The following is a 13,820-nucleotide window of genomic DNA, read 5'->3' as shown; positions in this document are numbered from 1 at the left end:
GCCGCATGCCATGGTCGGAGAGCGCTGACTTCTTCTTGTGAACAATTGGACTTTAAAAGCAACAACCCGTGAGTAGTACGGAAATTGGATTTACAAAGAATTTTTTTTTTTTAATTAGGCACAATCGGGGAAGGCGCAAACAGGAAGTCCGTCTCCCCGTCTTGTAAATAATCTTAAGCAAGGATCAGCTAACTAAGGTCGAGAGAATTTTTTCTTGTTTATTGGATAAAAGACATTAATTTCACGATTTGGCAGTATAAGTAATTTTACTGGAGGATAAGAGCTAATTTTGGGAGCTGAAGTGCCACCCCCCCGGACCCGGGAGTGATCCGCGAGAGAGCCTGTTGAAGAGGTATTGAAGAGTTTGACAGCTGTCAAATTAGCTGTCAAAGCTGAAAAAGAGAACTTTGTTTCTGTTGTCTCTGCTGGTTATGTTTGTTACAATTTGGTTATAATTTGTTGAAAATAAGGAAGAACTGATACAAACTAACTTGACTTTTGGATTTGAACTGGAAGGAATATTAAGTAACCAAAATCCCTCTAGAGGGGGTTTTGGGACATTACAAGAATGGCTGAAGGAGGGAAAATACAAGCTAAATTGGACAGAGTTTTTGTTCTCTTGGGAAAGTTACAAGGCCAAATTGATGTTTAGGCTACAAATGTTGCAACTCTGGACATTTGGCTACAAATGTTCCAACTGATGGACATTTGTTGGGGATTGAAACCGGGAAGGGGGGGTGGAGTTTGGTGATCCAAAGGGTGCATAATTAGAATCTGTTTTTGCTTTTATTTTGTTTTGCTATTTGTATGAAAATTGGGGAAGTCGTGGAAGGGAATTTGAGTCGACTTTAGAAAAAAGTTTTAAGAATGAGAATTGATGTATAAATATTGATGTTTATAAGGTAAAATTGGCTTTTTAAAAATGAACTAAACAGAAAAAGGTTAAAAATTGGGGATAAGAACTTGTTGAACTAACAATTTGAATTGGAATATAAGAAGGGGAGGTGTGGGGAAGTCAGGGAAATATGTTATAGAAAAATAAGGATTGTAAACTTTATGTGTTTTTAACTTTTTTTGTTTTTCCTTTTTTGAGCCTAGGGCTTGCCAATCAGAAGGTCGGCGGTTCGAATCCCCGCGACGGGGTGAGCTCCCATTGCTCGGTCCCTGCTCCTGCCAGCCTAGCAGTTTGAAAGCACGTCAAAGTGCAAGTAGATAAACAGGTACCGCTCCGGCGGGAATGTAAACGGCGTTTCCATGCGCTGCTCTGGTTTGCCAGAAGCGGCTTAGTCATGCTGGCCACATGACCCGGAAGCTGTACACCGGCTCCCTCGGCCAATAAAGCGAGATGAGCGCCGCAACCCCAGACTCGGTCACGGCTGGATTGAATGGTCAGGGGTCCCTTTACCTTTTTACTGTTCTCACAGTGGCCAACCAGCTGTCTTTCTGAAACCTGCAAGCAGGATTCAAAGCACCAGAGCACTCTTCCCTCTGCACTCTTCCCAGCAACTGGTATGGAGAAGCATACTTTAGCTATCTCCTGCATGAAGAAGTCCTTTCTTCTATCTGTCCTGAATCCTCACACGTTCAGTTTCACTGCAGGTCCATGAGCTCTCGTGTTATGAGAGACAGAAAACACCTCTTCTCTATCCATTTTCTCCATGCATAATTTCATAAACTACTACCATGTTGTTTCTTACTTGCTTTTTATCCAAACTAACAAGTCCCAAATCCAGCAACCTTACTTTAATAGGTCACCCGCTTGATCATTTTGGTTGCCCTTTTCTGAACCTTTCTCAACTTTGCAATATTATTATTATTATTATTATTATTATTATTATTATTATCATTATTTATTTATACCCCACCCATCTGGCTGGGCTTCCCCTGCCACTCTGGGCGGCAGATTTGTATAATGGCATTATGATATTGGCAGTTATACTTTTCAATTCATTTCCCAAGGATGCCTAGTATGGAATCTGCCTTCTTCATGGCCAATGCACACTGGGTTGGCCTCTTCATTAAGCTATCTACTATGACCAGCGTTGGAAATTCGCCAGGCACATTGTGCACCTTGCAATCGGCCACTTGCAACCAAGTGAAGAAGCCCAGGTGCCAGAATGGCACCTGATGTCTCCACCAACTGGAGGTGCATGCCACCAGATCCTTGGATCTTGACTGTTTCCACACACTAGCAACACATCCTCTAGAATTCTATTCATCATATTTTATCCACACAGAATGAATTTCAGGAACCAAAAAGCTGTACTGAAAAATACAACTTTCAAGCCATCCGGCCCCAAAATGGCAACTAGGCATTCTGTTTTCACAACTGCAAACCTGGTTTAAGGAGCCATTTGGTGCCTAGCTTAAAAAGCAGAGACATCACCTTGCCAACAAAGGTCTGTATAGTTCAAGTTTTCCCAGTAGTGATGTATGGAAGTGAGAGCTAGACCATAAAGAAGGCTGATTGCCAAAGAATTGATGCTTTTGAATTCTGGTGCTGGAGGAGACTCTTGAGAGTCCCATGGACTGCAAGAAGATCAAACCTCCCCATTCTGAAGGAAATCAGCCCTGAGTGCTCACTAGAAGGACAGATCCTGAAGCTGAGGCTCCAAGACTTTGGCCACCTCATGAGAAGATAAGACTCCCTGGAAAAGATGGAGGGTACAAGCAGAAGGGGGTGACAGAGGACAAGATGGTGGGACAGTGTTCTCGAATCTACCAGCATGAGTCTGACCAAACTGCGGGAGGCAGTGGAAGACAGGAGTGCCTGGCATGCTCTGGTCCAGGGGGTCACGAAGAGTCGGACACGACTAAACAACAACAAATTATACGTCCGAGTTTCAAACACTGACTATGACCCTAAGTTCTTACTCCTGGTCTGTCACTGCAAGTTCAGACCCCATGAGCATATATGTGAAATTGAGGTATTTTTGCCCCAACATGCGTCATTTTACACTTCTGTAGCCAGACAGTCCTACAAAGAAAGGACTAAGAATGTTGTTGAATAGGTTGAAAGGATCCTAGACTCACGTGCTCCGCCCCGCAGCAGACAAATCCACAATAGCTCTGAGTAGCAGAGAGCACAGGTCTGAAAGCAGAAATGGTACAGCATAGCAACTTTAATTCTTCTAATTGCAGCCCGTACCAATAATTTGTTAATACCCGACTCTACCGGGGATCCTAACTAATGGACAGTAATGAGGGCAGCCCTGCTTAAGCGCACGACGTCCCTTAAAATAATTTTTGGAAGTGTTTTTTTTAAATCAAAAACCAAAATATATTGGTTACACTTTCTCTCTGTGAAGGTGATCTTTCTGCACAAGCTGGAATGCGCAAACACCTCGGGTCACCCTTCAGTGAGCATCAGCAAGCTCGCCTCCCTGCCAAGTCCACGGCAACACACGTTCCATCTCCGGGACGACGGTGTGACTTTTGGAGGCTCTATGCCTCATTTAGCCCTGGTAATGGCCTAATTGGGTTGGAAAAATGCAGGGGCAGGAGTGCGATTAAAAAACCGGCTTTGTGGTGCCTATTTCAGCCGCTGGAAAGGAAGGGAAGGAAGCAAGGAAGAACAAGCTTCGACAAAAGGCTTTCTACTCTCAGCGCTTAATAGTAGATCTTTGCTTTTAATGAAGGCCGATGCGACCTGCAAGACCGGGCATTATCCCTGAAAGTATGAAGAGGGTCAGTAGAAAACACGCACATCCTCTCTGTAAAGGTCTGTGCGTGATTCACTCTCGACACAATCACAAAAAACCTACTCCACCCCCTTTCAAACCCAAAGGCTTTGCCTTCAGCTCTCTGAGTAGACTGTAGTTACAGTATTGTAGAGTTAATAGATGATTTTACTTGGCAGGAATGAAAGTGACACAGGGAAATTCGAGCGACGAACCCCGCCATTCATTCAAAACACATCAGTTCGGGCAGTTCCACTATGCTTTTTCTACACGAATCCATTATAATATGTGATCCTTGATAACATTTCGCTGGTTAACTGCCCAAATAGTGCTTATTCCTGCTATAATTTCTCCCATATTTTAAAATGTAAAGCAACCCCTGACCATTAGGTCCAGTCATGACCGACTCTGGGGTTGTGGCGCTCATCTCGCTTTATTGGCCAAGGGAGCCGATGTACAGCTTCCGGGTCATGTGGCCAGCATGACTAAGCCGCTTCTGGTGAACCAGAGCAGCGCATGGAAACCCCATTTACCTTCCCGCCGCAGTGGTACCTATTTATCTACTTGCACTTTTGATGTGCTTTCGAACTGCTAGGTTGGCAGGAGCAGGGACTGAGCAACGGGAGCTCACCCCGTCGCGGGGATTCGAACCGCTGACCTTCTGATTGGCAAGTCCTAGGCTCTGTGGTTTAACCCACAGCATGTTTTAAAACGTCACATTTTATCAATGCTCTGAGGCTTTTAAAATTACTGCTAAAAGGAAGCTTTTGTTTTTTAAAAAGCACAAACAGATATCCTAACGTACACATTGGAAAATGCAAGTGTTACAAAAGACGAGGGTTGACATCTTAAAAACATAACATTTTAGGGTTTATTTCTGAGGAAGCATCCACAAGTGTGCTCTTTGGTCCGATTATTTGGAAGTAGCAATAAAATAAAATAAAATAAAACAAATAAGAGTTGTGTATGCTTTCTTCCCATGCCTAGTTTGGCAATTGCTACTTTAGACCAACAATAAAGCTCTAGTATGTGACATTTCTAAACTTACATTAGACAACATTTTAAGCCACTTTAGCCTCAGCCCCCAACTCATACAGGTATAGGATTGCACCATAAATATTCCAGCAGCGGGAGAGATGGGAATGAAGACCGACTCCATCAGATAGACCAGCTGCCTTTTGACTCCCCAATCTGAGCTGTTTCCATTCAAGCTGGTATTTAAGGAACTATGTAACTTTAAGAACTGGTGCCTAAATTTGCTTCTTTTGATTTTCACTCCCATCCATCATACTGTAAGTGTGGAAGGGCTGCCTTTTGTTGCAGTTGTTGCTTTTATTGTTGTTGCTGCTGCAGCACTGAGAGACTTTTGGGCTGAAAACCAGGGTGATAGATAGATAAGGTTAATGTTGCACAATCAGTATTTTCAAAACCACTGCTGGCATTTCTCAATTAAATGAACCATCATATATTAATTCTACTATTAATTTGGGATTCTAGGGAAGCATTTACATAATTTATTAGTGTTACATTTTGGAAACAGCTAAGCTTAAGGAAGCGTGAACAAACTGGTTTTTGCAAGGTTATCAAAACTGTTACCAGCTATGAAAATGCTTGCAGGGGAGGAAGTGACTTATAAGACATAGTAATTTCAGTACAGAGATCAATAATACAGAATGAATAAGGAATCGAACCCAGTGTGTTTCGACTATACACAATTTTGGCTTTAGGGATGATCCCCAGAACGTGACAACTGTGTAAATTGCAGGCCTACTATACAAATTCTACAATTCTATGATTCTATGTAGAAAAGGTAAAGGTACCCCTGCCCGTACGGGCCAGTCTTGACAGACTCTGGGGTTGTACGCCCATCTCACTTAAGAGGCCAGGGGCCAGCGCTGTCCGGAGACACTTCTATGTACAGGAACTTTAAAAATATTCTATGACAGATGCCTTCCCCACCCCAAAAGGTAAAAAGTTTTTTTAAAATTACTGAAAATAGTAGGAGTAAAGTAGATAACAGGTGCTCAATGTAATAAAAATGAGCAACTGATGTATACCACTCTGGTATTTAATGAGAAGGGGGTATAAATATTTTTATTTGTAAATTAATTAAATTGTGTCAAAATTAATTATTTTTTTATTGTACTCATAAAGCTTTACTTAGTAAGTTTTGATTAAGACTGGTATTAAGTTAAAATATTTTTGCACACCATCAACACGCAGTTCATCTTAGTAACTAGCTCTCCATTTGGCTTCTTCTGTAAGTTCCAATAGAGCATTTGTTTTAAAATATAGATTCCTGCCCATATCTGTTCCCCTGTGTGTTTTTTTAAACTTAATTTCACTAAAGCAAGTTTTTCCCCTTATGTCAGCACTATGAGAGTTGCACCTGCGTTTGTGCCATGAGGCCCAGATGAGCTCAAATGCTAACACTGTTATCCTGTGGGAGATGCTGCACTGAAGCAGAACAAGCCCAGGTTGATTTTTGGATAATAGGCTTGAGGCTGCACTGTCAGCAAACAGAAAATCCTGTTTTGACTCAAAAGCTAAGTGAAATAAAGACATAATGCATTGGAATTGAATTAGGGCACAGAAAGGAGCCTGCTTTTCATAGGGTTTGAAAATTACCAACAAATAGTTACTAGAGGAAAAGGAATTGGTGAGGAGGAGGGAAAGGTTTCCCTTTTCTGTCTGTTGCCCCCACTGCTGCCCCTCTGAGTCAGATAGCTTATTGCAAGTGTGGTTGCTTGATTCTCAACAGTTCTTAGTGCCACATTCTGTATTATACATTTGAAGCACAGTTACAGATAGGTAGCCGTGTTGCTGCTGAATTGCAACTCATTACCAAACTTAAAACCATGGAGAGACCTGGTCTGAACAAAGACATTGGATTCTTATCTCATTATACATGACAAAGCCATTTTTCACCTTCTCACCCCTTGCTTTTTCCTGTAAGACCTATTGCAGTCGTTAAGAGTCGTCAACAGGCTCATCACAGCTATCTGCCAATCACCCATTCCCACCACCCTTCTGAGTAATACCCCTCCCCACCTTCTCACTATATAGAGGGATCTGGCAACTTCTGTTTCTAGTGTATCTGAAGAAGTGTGCATGCACACGAAAGCTCATACCAAGAACTAACTTAGTTGGTCTTTAAGGTGCTACTGGAAGGAAAAAAAAATTTATTTGAAGCACAGTTAAAGCACACGACTTCCCACAAAGAAGCCTGTAACTTCCACCTCACAGACCTACAATTCCCAGAATCCTTTACAAGCTATAGTTCCCAAATTCTTTGTCATGTGTTTTTCACTATGCATTTGTTGTGTTTCAAAGGTAAGGTGTGAATCTGCCCATTGAGCTTGCCCTGCAGAAGGAAGCCAGGACAGCAAGGGGTCTAGGAACAAAGTCTTATGAGGAATGGCTGGAAGAGGAAAGGTAAAGGTAAAGGGACCCCTGACCGTTAGGTCCAGTTACAGGCGACTCTGGGGTTGCGGAGCTCATCTCGCTTTACAGTGGCACCTCAGGATGCGAACGGGATCCGTTCACATCCTGAAGCGTACGTAACAAGCGACGGCACGTCTGCGTGTGCGCAGGTCGCGTTTTGCCGATTCTGCGCATGTGCGTGATGTCATTTTGAGCGTCTGCGCATGTGCGAGCAGCGAAACCAGGAAGCAATGCACTCTGTTACTTCCGGGTTGCCACGGAGCGCAACTCGAACACGCTCAACCCGAAGCACATTCAACCCGAGGTATGATTGTACTGGCCGAGGGAGCCGGCGTACAGCTTCCGGGTCATGTGGCCAGCATGACTAAGTCACTTCTGGCAAACCAGAGCAGCGCACGGAAACGCCGTTTACCTTCCTGCCAGAGCGGTACCTATTTATCTACTTGCACTTTGACGTGCTTTTGAACTGCTAGGTTGGCAGGAGCAGGGACAGAGCAGCGGGAGCTCACTCCGTCCAGGGGATTCGAACTGCCAACCTTCTGATCGGCAAGCCCTAGTATGTTTAATTTGGGAAGCTGGAGATTTAAGGGGAGGCATGATAGAAGTCTTCAGATATCTGAAGGGCTCCATCATGCAGAAGATGGAGCAGACCTGCTCTCTCTTGCCCCAGAGATTAGAACGAGAACAATGTGTAGGAGTTGTAGGAGGAATAGATGAGGCTAAAGATTAGGAGACATTTCCTAACAGGAAAATCTGTTCACCAAGCTGCCTTAGGAGGTAGGTGGGCTCTCCTTCACTGGAGTTATTTAAGCCGAGGCTCAATGACCATCTGTTAGGGATGATGCAGCTGTGGATCCTGCACTGCGCTGAGCAGAGGACTGGGCCATAATACCTCCAGGCTCCCTTCTAACTCTCTGGCTGTATTGGCTACAAAATGCGTCCACAGGAAATCCAGCAGGGGAGAATTCTGGCTGTTGTGTGCCTTCTTAAAGGTAAAGGTAAAGGGGCCCCTGACCATTAGGTCCAGTCGTGACCAACTCTGGGGTTGCGGCGCTCATCTCGCTTTATTGGCCGAGGGAGCCGGCGTACAGCTTCTGGGTCATGTGGCCAGCATGACTAAGCCGCTTCTGGCGAACCAGAGCAGCGCACGGAAACGCCGTTTACCTTCCCGCCGGAGCGGTACCTATTCAGATACTTGCACTTTGACATGCTTTTGAATTGCTAGGTTGGCAGGAGCAGGGACAGAGCAACGGGAGCTCACCCCATCACGGGGATTTGAACCACCGACCTTCTGATCGGCAAGTCCTAGGCTCTGTGGTTTAACCCACAGCGCCACCCGTGTCCCTGTGTGCCTTCTTACCATCTCTTAAAAGGCATTATTTTTTTTTATCAACAAACACATAACTTCTTGTCCCTCTCTCACATGTATGTGAAATATTGAATTTAGAGGAAATGAAGCATTATTTGGATCTGGAAAGTATCAAAACCAGATTGTTCTAAACCAGATTGCTTTTAATACAGATTAATAGTTGTCTTCCTTTCCTGTCACTGTCAGCTGACCCCTTAATTATTTAATTATTTGATAAATTATCACCTTGCCTCATGGGTACCTGCTTCTGAATATTCTTTAAATATGACAGCCAGCAGTGCACACAGTATTCTGGAATCTCTTCCCACATCAAGCACACTGTGTTACCACAGTCCAAAATGGCTTTTGTCAGGATGTAGCAGATGGTAATCTATTGTAAGTATAAGCTTTTGGCCATCCTCATGTCATGCTTAGACTATTGTAAGGGCTGCTGAAGATCTCTTGTCTATATGGCAGAAATCCTTTGAATGATTCGTAGTCACACTTGCCTAGCCCATTTGGAGAAAAACATATATTGACACAAATAGTTGGCTTATTTCTACTTATCCATTCTAACTGCTCATTCATTCTTCCCATGAAATTATTTCTTTAACTGCTTTAGCAGACCTACACAAATTCATCCATCAACTAAACTGGAATAAGTACCTCTGGGCTTTTGACAAAGCAGGACACCAGGCAGCACACAGATTCTGTGTATGAATTGCAGTGATGCCCAGATCCCAATTCACTAAGGATTACTCATCTGCTCCACTTAAATGATTAGGAATGTGATGTTCTTAAGCAGATCCCCTTTATTCAATGCAGCTCATGCACAATCATTTCCAGGTGGATTGTGCTTACTAAATCCTCTCATTGTTTTTAAAATGACCAAAACTATATTTTGCATATGTGAAGTTAAAATTTCAGTGCTAGAACACCTGATTTCACCAATTGTGCCATTATAACTTTAGTTCCAAATTTAATTTCCCTGTTAAATACAATGTTTAAATCATTCTGATCTCGATAATAATAATAATAATAATAATAATAATAATAATAATAATATACCACCCTTCAAAGATCACAAGGTGGTTTACAGTATAAAAACACAACACTTCACATGACAACAAGTAATAACCCCAAATGATCTTCAATATAGATAAAGAAGAACAAGTCTTGTTGAAGAACCAGAAGCATGGCTTCCTCAACAATAAGTCTTGTCTAGCAAATATTTTAGAGGTGGGTGGGGCTTTTTTAGAGTGTCAGTGAACATATGAATGGGATGATCCAGAAGACACTTTATCCTTTGGCTTTCATAAAGCTTTTGACCAAGTCCCTCCTCAAAGGCTCCTGTGTAAGCTTAGTTATCATGGGTAGAGACCCTCTTATGGATTAGTAACTGGTAAAAGAACAGGAAGCAACAAATAGGAATAGATGGTAAGTTCTCTCAGTGGATGAATGTAAGAAGTGGGTTCACCCAAGGATGGGTTTTGGGACCTGTGCTTTTTGATTTCTTTGTAACTGATCTAGAATTAAAGATGAGCCGCAAGGTGGCAGAGTGTGCTGGTGACATTGCTTCTCTTGCCCGCTTCCTGGCTCTGACTCTGCACCGGCTTCTGACCCCTCTGATCCTTATTTGATGTTCTGGATGGAATGTGACCTCTACGTACCTTGGATTACATATTTATTTCTGACCTGCTTGAATGGACAGCCCACTTCCTAACACGTAGAACCTGACATCACAGAGTCTATCCCTACTGTGGCCCAACAATGGCTTCTGCTGGCCATGGGCCAAGCTAGTCAGGGGTGAGGTCTCAAAGGAAGAATCCTTTTTAAATAAAAAATCCTGCAGGCGGTGAAACCACTTGTTCCCCAAAATTGCTTTGCAAAGCAAGTGTGGATGGTGAAGAGGGGCACATATGTTTGTGTGCACTTGAGAAAAAAACAATAATGTGGATGCCTCTATGCAGGGCAGGAAGGGGAGAGAAGGACACATGGACAGTAAGAGCACCTTGCTTAAAATGAGAGGGGGAAAGAATCTGATTTGCGAGAAAATATTTTGTTTAAGGAGAGATTTATGCCTCTGTTGGGTGCACTTCTTGAGGCAATTTAGAAGGAACATTGTCTCACTACATACTTTGGGGGGGCTGGATACCTATGTTATTATCTCCCATTTAGTTATTTAAACATATTTACAAGCTAGCTAAGGGACGTGGGTGGCGCTGTGGGTTAAACCACAGAGCCTAGGACTTGCCGATCAGAAGGTCGGCGGTTTGAATCCCCGTGACAGGGTGAGCTCCTGTTGCTCGGTCCCTGCTCCTGCCAACCTAGCAGTTCAAAAGCACGTCAAAGTGCAAGTAGATAAATAGGTACCGCTCCGGCGGGAAGGTAAACGGCGTTTCCGTGCGCTGCTCTGGTTCGCCAGAAGCGGCTTAGTCATGCTGGCCACATGACCCGGAAGCTGTACGCCGGCTCCCTCGGCCAATAAAGTGAGATGAGCGCCGCAACCCCAGAGTCGGCCATGACTGGACCTAATGGTCAGGGGTCCCTTTACCTTTACCTTACAAGCTAGCTAAATCAACAACTCCATAAAAATCACTAGCCCCAAAGAATATTTACTGGCTTACCTCAGCCACACAGGTTTAATAGTGACTTAAGAGCAACTGCTGAAAAATTGACACACATCATTTGCTCAGCCAAGGGGAGTTGTGGTGGGTAATTTAGATTACTGTGTAGCATCACTTCATAGTCCTGCTTTTCCTTTATGTAGGGTCAGTGTTTCTCAAAGTTGGGTTCCCAGCTGTTGTTGGACTACATCTCCCATCATCCCCGACCACTGGTCCTGCCAGCTAGGGATGATGGGAGCTGTAGTTCAACAGCAGCTGGGGGCCCAAGTTTCTTCAATTGTGTGTGTGGGGGGGTGTCTCTAAATTATTGACAATCTTGGCCGTCAGACTGAAAAAGGTAACTGCCCATCTGGGCTCTGCAGGCATGAACTATGTAGAAGTGATGCTGGACAAATATCAATGCAAAAGTTAAGACTGTTGTTTTTTTAATGTTATGTTCATTATACAACAAAAAAACCCAAAGAACCCACTTCTCTGCCTGAGTGTCTGAAAAACAATTCTTGCTCACTACAGGAAACCAAGTTCAATGGGACTTTCCCCCGCATGTGCACGTGATTGTAGCTGCGGAGCCCAATTCGCAAAGAATTGCTCCCAAGCATGCTCCCTTGAAACGAACTCTGTCCTGAGCAGATCCTTTTTATTTCAATGCAGCTCCTGCAGGAGACCTTCCCGCTGCATTGTGCCCACCGAACACTCTAATTTGTTTTAAAACAAAAAAATGGCAGCAACCCGGAGCCTGAAATGTATTTCACACGCTCTCATTTACAGTTCCCTCGCCAGAACACTTGATTTCACAAGTTGTGCCAATCTCATCCTTGCTGCAACCTCGCTGGAAACTGGCCCTGAGTTAATCATTCTAATCCACAGTTACCTTTTCTCACTTTGAGCCACACGTGATTTACAGGACACAAAACACAGCCAGGGAGGACTGCAAGGACCCACGTCACAGCTGTTAGGTCGGCAGCCCAATCCCCAACACGCTTGCAGTAAGAGCTGCTCAACAGTGGAACGGACCTCCTTGGAAGGCGATGGACTCTCCTTCCCTGCAGGTTTTGTAAGCAGAGGCTGAATCATAGAACTGGAAGGGAGCACGGGAGTCATCTAGTCTGACCCGCTGCAATGCAGGAATCGTTTGCCCAACATGGGACTCGAACCCGAGTCTCATGCTTTACCAACTGAGTTGGGTGGCCATCTGTCATGTACAGTGGTACCTCGGGTTACATACGCTTCAGGTTACATATACTTCAGGTTACGGACTCTGCTAACCCAGAAATATTACCTTGGGTTAAGAACTTTGTTTCAGGATGAGAACAGAAATCGTGCTCAGACGGCGCAGCGGCAGCAGGAGGCCCCATTAGCTAAAGTAGTGCTTCAGGTTAAGAACAGTTTCAGGTTAAGAACAGACCTCCAGAACGAATTAAGTTCTTAACCCGAGGTACCACTGTATTACCGAGATTCCTGTGGGTTGGACTAGATGACCCTCGCGGGTCCCTCTCCAACCCTACGATTCTATGATTCTGTGACCCATCGATTTTTAGGAACCTGAGGTTGCCACTGCTGGACCCAGAGGGCCTTGCTTCCCAGGGTGGGGCTCTCCTATGAATATAAAGGGCCCATAGGAACCAACTCCTTGACCCCCCCAATAAAATATTTGAGGGAGGCTGGGCCCATCCATTGCCATTCAAACAGTGTCATGTGATCAATTATGCGGGGCGGGGCTTACTCGCCCCCCCCCCAATATTTTATTCAATTTGGCACCCCTGGAAGGGGCTGCGCAACGAAATCCTAAGCTTGTTGGCTCGGCAGCGAGACCCGCTTCGTTTCGACGGCGTTTGCTCTGAAGGAAATGCGCTATAGGCTCGCAACCCAAGTTCCCACTCTGGAGCGCACTTCCAAATCCACTTCTAAACTGAGACGTGTTCCGACAACGAGGTTTTTTGTTAAATAAAAAAGCACACAAACCCGAAAGGCTCCTTCACGAGCGCAGCGCACAGCTGCCTCAAAACCGGGCGCAAACTTGCCCGTCGGTCGGTGTGTGTGTGTGGTAAGAAGAAGCCCCCCAAATGCCCCCCTCACAAGACACCCCCAGGTAAAAGCAGAGACCCCCCCCCCAAAGAAAGCGACACACTCTCACCCTTGCTCCGTCCCCCGCGCGCCTGCAGGACCAGAATTTCTCACGGAGAAGAAGAAGAAGACGCAGCGCGCTCCGGAGTGCGCAGCAGCGCCCGCAAGGAAACTTCCCCGCCGCTTCCGAGCAGCAGCAGCAGCGACGACGCGCAACTCGGCGCAACTCGGCCGTCCGTCCGTCTACTCGCCCCGCGAAGACGCGCAGGTCCAGCCCACCGGCAGCGCCGCGCACCGCGCGCCCAGGGCGAGCCCACCTGCCGGCCAGCCGCTTCCCCGCAGCCAAAGGCGCCCGGCCTCCTCCATGGCGAGCCCGCTATGACCTTGCCAGGTAGACGGGGCAGCCGCCGGGCTTCCCACAGCTGCTGTCCGTCCGTCCGCCTCCGGAGAGAGAGAGAGAGAGAGAGAGAGGGCGTGAGGGGGCGACGGAGGGCTGCGCTGGAGAAACCCCGTCGGGGAAGCGCCAAGTCGGCGGAGTAGGGCGCGGAGGCGGCAGCGCTGCAGTGGCGTCCAGAGCGCGCCGAGGGCTCTGGCGCTCCACCCTCGAGGGGGCGGAAGGCGGCCCGGGGTCGGCGAGGGAAGAGCGGGCGGAGCGGG

General features: G+C 45.6%; 1 protein-coding gene across 1 annotated transcript in view; it reads right to left on the bottom strand.

Annotated features, from left to right (window-relative positions):
* Positions 1-13,618, bottom strand: part of CASR (calcium sensing receptor) — a 53,600-nt gene extending 39,982 nt beyond the window's left edge. The window contains exon 1 of the mRNA XM_053370274.1: positions 13,234-13,618. The gene's annotated coding sequence lies outside the window, so the exon portion shown is untranslated. The remainder of the gene's footprint in view (positions 1-13,233) is intronic.
* Between the last annotated feature and the right edge of the window lie 202 nt (positions 13,619-13,820).

The sequence above is a fragment of the Podarcis raffonei genome, chromosome 17, assembly GCF_027172205.1.
Source record: "Podarcis raffonei isolate rPodRaf1 chromosome 17, rPodRaf1.pri, whole genome shotgun sequence".
NCBI classification, from domain to species: domain Eukaryota; kingdom Metazoa; phylum Chordata; class Lepidosauria; order Squamata; family Lacertidae; genus Podarcis; species Podarcis raffonei.
This window is presented reverse-complemented; position numbering and strand designations above follow the sequence as displayed.